Below are 8,859 nucleotides of genomic sequence, written 5' to 3'. Positions count from 1 at the left end.
AAAAAAAAAACAGAAAATGCGTTTTTTTTTCGTTTCCGAAAGACACGGTCGTGACTCTTACTAAAGCACAAGCGTGCCTCTCACGAAAAAAAACCGTGACTTTCGCGAAAGAAAAAAAAAGAAAACGCGTTTTTTTCACGCAAATTTTTTAAAAAAGTTTTTGATCAAAAAGCTAAGGAAGACCGGGGGAAAACTAAAACGTAAAAATAACCCGGAAAAAAACTATTTAAAAAGCCAAAAACCCGTGCGAAAAAAAAAACAAAATCCGAAGGAAGCGTCCAGAACGCGACACGTGACGAATGGCTGAGAGCGCGCCAAGTGACGCTGATTGTTGCGACGCTCCCGAGGGAGCAACTAGTTAACGAGCGCTTCTTCTCTCCGGATGGCTCTCCCCCGGCAACACCATCGTCTCCAAGGGCGGGGACTTCGCACTCGGCTTCTTCTCGCCGGATGGCTCCAGCACGAGCTTGTACCTTGGCATATGGTACCACAACATGCCCGGCCGCACCGTTGTATGGACCGCCAAGCGCGATGATCCAATCGCCGCCGCTTCGTCTCCGACGCTCGCCATCACCAACAGTTCTGACATGGTGTTGTCGGACTCCCAAGGTCGCACTCATTGGGCCGTGACGAACAACATCATGGGCATGTGAGTTGTTGCGGTGCTGCTTGACACGGGGAACTTTGTCCTCCAGTCTCCAAATGGCACATCCATATGGCAGAGTTTTGATCACCCGACGGACACGCCCCCCCAGGTAGGATTGTGTTGAGCAAGAAGGGCCATGTCGTTTGGCGCCTGATTGCTTCTAAGGGCCTCAATGACATGTCAACTGGAGTCTTTTCTATGAGCCTTGATCCTAGCTCTGACCTTCAGTTTTTCATTTGGAATGGGACAAGGCCCTACCGCTGCCTCTCTATCTTCAATGGTAACATGGCGGTTGGCAACATATACCAGAATACTGTCTTGTATGAAGCCATTGTTAGCACAGGGGATGGGTTCTATTATGATTTTAGAGTCTCTGATGGCTCACAGTATGCACATCTTACGCTCGACTACATGGGTGTGTTGATTCTGAGATTGAACAACCGCTCATCTTGGACTACCATCACCGCACCCCCTGCTAGCTGTGACATCTACGCTTCATGTGGCCCGTTCAGCTATTGTGACTACACGGCGGCTCTCTGTCGTTGCCTCGATGGGTTTGAGCCCTCTGGTCCTAACTTTTCAAGCGTATGTAGAAGAATCGAAGAGCTGAAATGCAGCAAGCAAAGTCATTTCGTGACCTTACCTAGGATGATGGTCCCTGACAAATTTTTACATGTCCACAACAGAAGCTTTGGCTAGTGCATGACTGAGTGCAGCAACAATTGCTTGTGTACAGCCTACTTTAGCACTAATGGTGCTATGGCCGACCAGTCACGGTGCTTGGTTTGGACAGGTTAGCTTATCGACACAGGAAAGTTTAGCGACCATGGCGAGAACCTGTACCTCCGGCTTGCCAACTCTCCTGGTGTGTACCAACTTATTCTAGGCTTCTAGCCTTATATTAGCATGGCACTTAATGTTGTCAGATAAACACCAAAATTTAATCGTATAGCAGTAATGGGCAAATACTTTTTTTGCATCCAACTACTTTGGTGCAAGCGTAATCTATAGATCTCTTTTTACCATAAGCATAGCAGTAATTCTAGAGGGTTATGTGTAGCACTTTATTCGATCCATGGTTCTCTCATGGCTGTAAACTAGCGATGGGCAAACTTTCCATTTTGCAGTTCAAAAGAATAACAAATTGGTAAAGATTGTACTACCAACCATGGCATGCGTGCTGATACTTGCATGTATAGCCCTTGTCAGCATATGCAAATACAGAGGTAGACTGAAAAACGACCCTTATTTTCAAAATTCTACTTCATTTTATGAGTGTTAATAACAAAAGTATTAATCTTTAGCAATCACATGGCAGAAGAAGGAAATACACAAGGGGCTGATGCTAGGATACCTTAGCTCGTCCAGTGAAATGGGTGGTGAACATGTCGAGTTTCCATTTGTTAGCTTCGAAGATATTGCTGCTGAAACGGATAATTTCTCTGAATTTAACCAAATTGGAAGTGGAGGTTTTGGTAAAGTTTACAAGGTAGCAGAAAGCCTTGCACCCACAGTTATAGTAGCACGTGCTCTGTTTTTGAAGAATAATTTTATTTGTGGAAACAACTGCTTTCACTGTTTAACAATTCAGCATGATGCAAACATGTAGGGACTGTTGCAAGGTGACAAAGAAGTTGCTATCAAAAGGCTTAGTAAGGGTTCTGCCCAAGGGATAGAGGAGTTCAAAAATGAAATAATTCTAATTGCGAAATTGCAACACAGAAATCTTGTTAGACTTCTTGGTTGTTGTGTTTATGGAGATGAGAGGTTACTTATCTATGAATACTTACCTAACAAAAGCTTGGACACATTTCTCTTTGGTATGTTCAGACTTCTGATGCATATTACATGTTTTTGATTTACCAAAAGAACATCACTCAGTACTAATGATGTATTTCATTCATCTTTGCAGATGATACAAGACAATATGTGCTTGATTGGCCCACACGCTTCAAAATAATTAAAGGGGTAGCGAGAGGGCTTCTTTACCTCCACCAAGATTCAAGATTAACTATAATTCACAGAGATCTCAAACCAAGCAACATCTTGTTGGATTCCGAAATGACTCCCAAAATATCAGACTTCGGTATGGCGAGGATCTTTGGTGGAAACAAACAAGAGGCAAACACTACCCGGGTTGTTGGGACATAGTAAGTTATTCAATGCAGTAGCTACATCTCAAGGTTCTAATTTCTGTTGTCTAGTTTATCCCAAATTATGCACCTCTTGCTGAATTGTCTAAAACAGTGCTTACATGTCGCCTGAATATGTGATGGGAGGTGCCTTTTCTATAAAATCGGACACCTATAGCTTCGGTGTTCTCCTCTTGGAGATTATAAGTGGATTGAAGATCACCTCCCAGCAACTCGTAATGAACTTTGTCAGCCTTACAGCTTATGTAAGTATAGATAAATTCTTAGAATCTCAATATATCAAACATAGTAACTTGATCATAAGTTGGTTCTGTTGGCTTAGGCATGGAGACTATGGGAAGATGGAAAAGCAACAGAACTGGTGCACTCTTCAGTTACTGAGAGTTGTTCACTTGATGAAGTTCTATGGTGTATCCATGTCGGACTCCTGTGCGTTCAAGACTGTCCGAATGATAGGCCACTCATGGCATCAGTTACTTTTATGTTGGAGAATGGAAGTGCACTGCTCCCGCTCCAAAGCAACCTGTATATTTTGCTCTAAGTACTTACGCAGACGATGAAGGAAGGGAGATTACAACAAATTCAGTGAATGCAGTGAGTATCACAACAGTTGATGGACGTTAGAGATCTTAGTACAACATAATTGTATACTTTATGTTTGCTCTCCGTGAACTGATTTTTTGTGTGGTTATTTACAATAACTTGTATATGAGTTTATTATATAATAAAAGTTGTGATTAACATAGGGGGACCGTCCTCACCCCTACCCCTGCCCTGCAACTCAATATGCCGGACTGGCCAATCAAGTCCGTCCCGATTGGTGACGGTTCGCGGTCTGGTCCGGAGATTGCGGAGGCGATCGGAAGGCGATCACGACCTAGTCTCTGGTGTTCTAGGGTTCCTCCATCTCGCCGCCCAGGATCGGCTTCTTTCCCCGTTAGCGAAGCGCGGTGCGTCTCCCTAGGGCCTAGGGTCGTACACCACCAGGAACCCTAGGTTGGAGGACGTGGGGAAAGAAGGAAGAAGGATTGAACAATGGACGGAGTCGCCGGTATGTTGCGGGGTTTGAAGTTGTCGGAAGAGGAGAAGAAGGGAGTGAAGATCAGATGCGCGATGCAAGGTAAGGGGAAGGAGTGGTTGATACAGGCGGTAGGCAAGGTCATGTCGGAGAAGCTAGCCCACCCAGATGCCATCTGTCTTACCTTAGGCAAAGTCTGGTGCCCGATCAAGGGGATTGATTGCAAGGAGATAGGAGTGAATCAGTTCATGTTCACGTTCTTCCAGGAATCGGGGAAGAGGAAGGCGCTCGAAGATGGGCCGTGGATGTTTGACAAAGAGTTGGTGGTGGTGGAGGAGTATGTGCCAATGAAGAGACCGGAGGATTATCAGTTCAATAACATCCCAATATGGGTTAGGGTTTACAACCTTCCTCTTGGCATGATGAATGGCGATTCAGCAGAGGATATAGGAAGCCTCATTGGTGAGTTTGTTGAAGCTGACACAAGTGCAGATGGAAGCGCCTTTGGGAGATTTCTGAGGATCAAGATTCGGATGCGTATTGACAAACCTCTTATGCGGGGATTCACGCTGGAAGATGAGGAGGAAAAAGATAAAGGGAAGCGGGGGGTAGGAGATAGTAATGGAGAGGAAGAGGAGGAGGCTGACAGAGGATGGTGTAGGTTTGAGTATGAGTTCCTCCCGGACTTTTGTTATACTTGTGGTATCATAGGGCATGGTGACAAAGACTGTTCGATCAAGGTAGCGAAGGGGGAGAAACAACAGTATGGTAAATGGATCAAGGCTGATCTGGGCCATAGGAGGGTTGCTTCGGAAGGAGGGGGGTGGAGGAGTGGGGCTAGGAGTGGAGGAGGAGCCAGAAGCTATGGATACAACCGTTCTGGAGGGCGTTCGGGGAGTGGAAGCGACAGCCTGAGTTGGAGGAAGAACGACTTCAGGTCCAGTGAAGAAGGACGAAGGAAGAATGAGGTAGGGGAGGAGGTCAATAACCCAGTCAAACAGCTCACTGCTCCCATCAGGATTGGTGAACCGAGGAAGTTGGACCTGGGGGCGGGAAAAATACAGAGGCCTGAGGATGTGGTAGGCCAGAAGAGGGACATTGTTGATACTGTGGAAGCTGGTAACAAGGTTGAGATGCTGATTAATGCAATGGGGGAGAACAAACATAACACTCCGTCCGGAGTGATCCAGAAGGGTTCAGGCATAGAAGCTAAGGGCCAGGACGGTCTGAGCAGGAGTCCGGGGGGGAAGCATTTCAAGAAGAAGGGGAGGGATAAATCGAGGGTGGAGTGCAACAGGGAGTGGGAGGGGATAGTAGGGTCAAAGAGGGAGAGGGTGGATGCGGAGGGTATGGAGGAAGGAAGGAAGGAGAGGAGGATGGAGGAGGATACTGTGGTGGGTGAGACGGTTTTTAGTCAGGAGGAGGTGACTACTGGAACAGAAGCGGCCGGGCTGTCCACGCAGCCCCGCCGAGCACAATGAAAATCATCGGATGGAACTGCCGGGGTTTGGGCAATGGCCCGGCAGTTCGAAGCCTCCTCGAGATGGGGAGGGTGGAGGAGCCCGACGTTCTTTTTCTGGCTGAAACAAAGATGACAGTGGAGGAGTTGGAGAAATTTAGGTGGATGTTAGGTATGGCACATATGTTAGCATGGAGCTCAGAGGGGAGGAGTAGGGGGGTGGCGCTCTTTTGGAGGCATGAGGTGGATGTGAAGCTGAGATCATTTGGACGGAGACATATTGACGTGGATGTAGCTGAGGGAGATGGCAGAATCTGGAGACTCACCGGGGTATACGGCGAATCTGTTACTGAACGGAAGGGTGAAACTTGGCGGATGATGCGGCTTTTAGGACAACAACATCAGCAAGATCGACCATGGTTATGTTTGGGTGATTTTAATGAGATTTTGTCTCTTGATGAGAAGGTCGGAGGGGCCGTCCGGCCGCATCGACTCATGGACAATTTCAGGCAAGCACTGGAATCCTGTGGGCTCTCTGATCTCGGCTATGAGGGTGATAAGTTTACCTGGAGAAACCATAGCCGAGAGGTAGATGCTTATATCTGTGAGAGGCTCGACAGAGCAGCAGCTAATGATCGTTGGTGTAATTGGTTCCCTGAGTTCACGGTACTCAATGGCCCTCCCCGTCACTCGGATCACAGGCCGGTTATTGTGTGCACCCAAGGAGAAAACAGAAGGGGGCCCGGGGGCGATCGAGGCTTTCGGTTTGAGGCATGGTGGCTTAAGGAGGATGGGTGTAGTGAACAAGTGCAGGCGGCCTGGGAGGAGGGATGCATGGAGGAACACGGGGGTGTCTCGACTGGCTTAAGGAATGTCGCAAGAAGAATGACGAAGTGGGGAAAGGAGGTGGTAGGAGAGTTGGAGGAGCGGCTGAAGTAGGCTCGTCGTGATCTTGAAACGACTATGCGAGCTCCTGTGAGTGAGGCGAAAGTTCGGGAGGAAGCTAAATTGCGCTGTCAAGTAGAAAAGTTGGAAGAGAGGAAGAATATCAAAGCAAGACAGAGATCTCATGTATCTTGGTTGAAGGATGGCAACAGAAGCACGCGCTACTTTATGGCTGTGGCATCCGCGAGGAGGAAAGCAAACAGGGTGAAGAAGTTGAGAAGGGAGGATGGTACGGAGGTGAAGGAGGGAGGGGATCTTAACGATTATGTTTGTTCTTATTTTCAGGATCTTTTTACCTCGTCCCAAGGGAGTAGAACGGCGGAATTAATCGAGAAAGTTCAACCCCGTGTAACTAGTGCTATGAGAGCTATTCTGGAGGCGGAGGTGACAAGGGAGGAGGTGAAAGCGGCTCTGGATCATATAGGAGACCTTAAGGCACCTGGACCGGATGGAATACCCTCTATTGTGTACAAGAAACACTGGCATTTCATGGGGGAGAAAGTGATTGAGGAAGTGCTTGCGGTCCTTAACGGTGGGGCCATGCCAGAGGGATGGAATGACACCGTCGTTGTCTTAATACCCAAAGTTAAGTCCCCGAGCAGAATCAAAGACCTGAGGCCAATCAGCTTGTGTAATATGGTTTACAAATTGGTGTCTAAGGTCATCTCGAACCGACTCAAGTTGGTACTCCCAGAAATTATTTCGGACAACCAAAGTGCCTTTGTGCCAGGGAGGCTGATTACAGATAACGTTCTCATTGCATATGAATTGTCACACTTCCTGATGAACAAGAGGACAGGAAAGGATGGGATTGTTGCTGTGAAGGCGGACATGAGTAAAGCCTATGACCGTGTCGAGTGGAATTTCTTGAGAGCCATGCTGGTAAAGCTGGGATTTGGATCGCGCTGGATCGACCTAGTCATGAATTGTGTCAGTACTGTCAAATACCAGATCAGAATCAATGGTAGTTTAACGGCCCAGTTCTCCCCATCCCGAGGTTTCCGACAAGGTGACCCAATATCACCATATTTGTTCGTTATTTGCGCGGAAGGGCTTTCATCGCTGCTCCATGACGCCGTGGCTGCAGGAACAGTGAGCGGAGTTAAACTGTGCCGGACTTCACCGGTCGTCTCCCATTTACTGTTCGCCGATGATTCTATGCTGCTTCTCAAGGCCAAACATAACGAAGCCCAATCACTGAGAGATATCTTGGATCTCTATGAGAACTGCTCCGGACAGTGTATTAATTTGGAGAAATCGACAGTTATGTTCAGCCCGAACACCGAAGGAGAGGCCAGAACTGCTGTGAAGGACGCCCTCCGGATTCAAAGTGAAAATTGGAACGATAGGTATTTGGGGCTGCCGGTGCATGTAGGTAAGTCCAGGAAGAAGGCATTCGCTTTCGTCAAAGGGGCCATGGCGGGCAGAGTGTATGGGTGGAAAGAGAAGTTAATAGCAAAACCAGGAAAGGAAGCACTAGTCACCACAGTAGCACAGGCCATTCCAACTTTTGCTATGTCGTGCTTTTACCTCACTAAGTCCTTTTGCGAGGAGCTCAGCTCTCTCATTGGCAATTACTGGTGGAGCCAGCAAGACAAGGAGAACACCACCCACTGGATAAGTTGGAAGAAGCTCATCTTACCCAAGGCGCAGGGGGGTCTCGGATTTCGTGATATGCATGGATTCAATCTGGCCATGTTGTCGAGGCAGGTTTGGAGGCTCATTCAATCACCAGATTCCCTTTGTGCACGTATTCTGAAATCCCGTTACTTCCCGACCGGGTCTCTTCTGGATGCAAGGCCTGTCGACGGCATTTCATATTCTTGGAGGAGCTTGCTGCATGGTCTTGACCTCTTTCGGGAGGGATATATATGGAGAATAGGTGATGGAACCGGGGTTAGAATATGGAGCGATCCGTGGTTACCGCGTCCAGGGTCTCGTAGTGTGATTACACCACGTGGACAATGCCTACTGGAGTGGGTTAGCGATCTTATTGACCCGGTCACCGGCAACTGGGATGAGCAGCTCGTAAGGGACACTTTCTGGAGTGAGGATGCAAATCAGATCATGCAGATTCCGCTAAGGGAAGGTGTCCAAGACTTTATCGCCTGGCATTATGACACAAGGGGATTACACTCCGTTAAGAGTGCCTACAAGCTGCAGGCTCAGCTTGAGCGAACGAGAGAGAACGGAGATGTAGGTGGGAGCTCAACCAACCCGGGGAATTTGAATGAGATCCGGGACGATTCGTGGAAAAGGATTTGGAAGTTGCCGTGTCCTCGAAATATCCAGATGTTCACTTGGAGGTTGAAACACGAATCCCTAGCTCTTCGTACCAATGTGGCTCGCAGAGGGATCCTGATCACGGATACTAAATGTCTCTTTTGTGCCCGGGCGGCTGAGGACGGAGCACACCTGTTCATCAAGTGTAAATCGGTGAAGTGCGTGTGGCGGGAGCTATCACTCGAGGGAGAACGTGCGCAGCTGGAGAGAATAGGGTCCGTGCATGCAATGCTCGAATTCTTGTGGGGGTTGGATGAGAAAAAGTGCCTCCATATACTCACCTTCTGGTGGTTGTGGTGGGCCAATCGTAACAAGCTGCGTAAGGGCCATTTACCAATCACAGCGGAGATGCTTG

The 8,859-nt window shown here is 48.0% G+C and overlaps 1 pseudogene; it reads left to right on the top strand.

The window, feature by feature from the left end:
• The window catches only part of LOC119358212, a 7,128-nt pseudogene extending 3,705 nt beyond the window's left edge, over positions 1–3,423 (top strand).
• The last annotated feature ends 5,436 nt before the right edge of the window (positions 3,424–8,859 follow it).

This window comes from Triticum dicoccoides, chromosome 2A (genome assembly GCF_002162155.2).
Source record: "Triticum dicoccoides isolate Atlit2015 ecotype Zavitan chromosome 2A, WEW_v2.0, whole genome shotgun sequence".
Classification (NCBI taxonomy): Eukaryota; Viridiplantae; Streptophyta; class Magnoliopsida; order Poales; family Poaceae; genus Triticum; species Triticum dicoccoides.
This window is presented reverse-complemented; position numbering and strand designations above follow the sequence as displayed.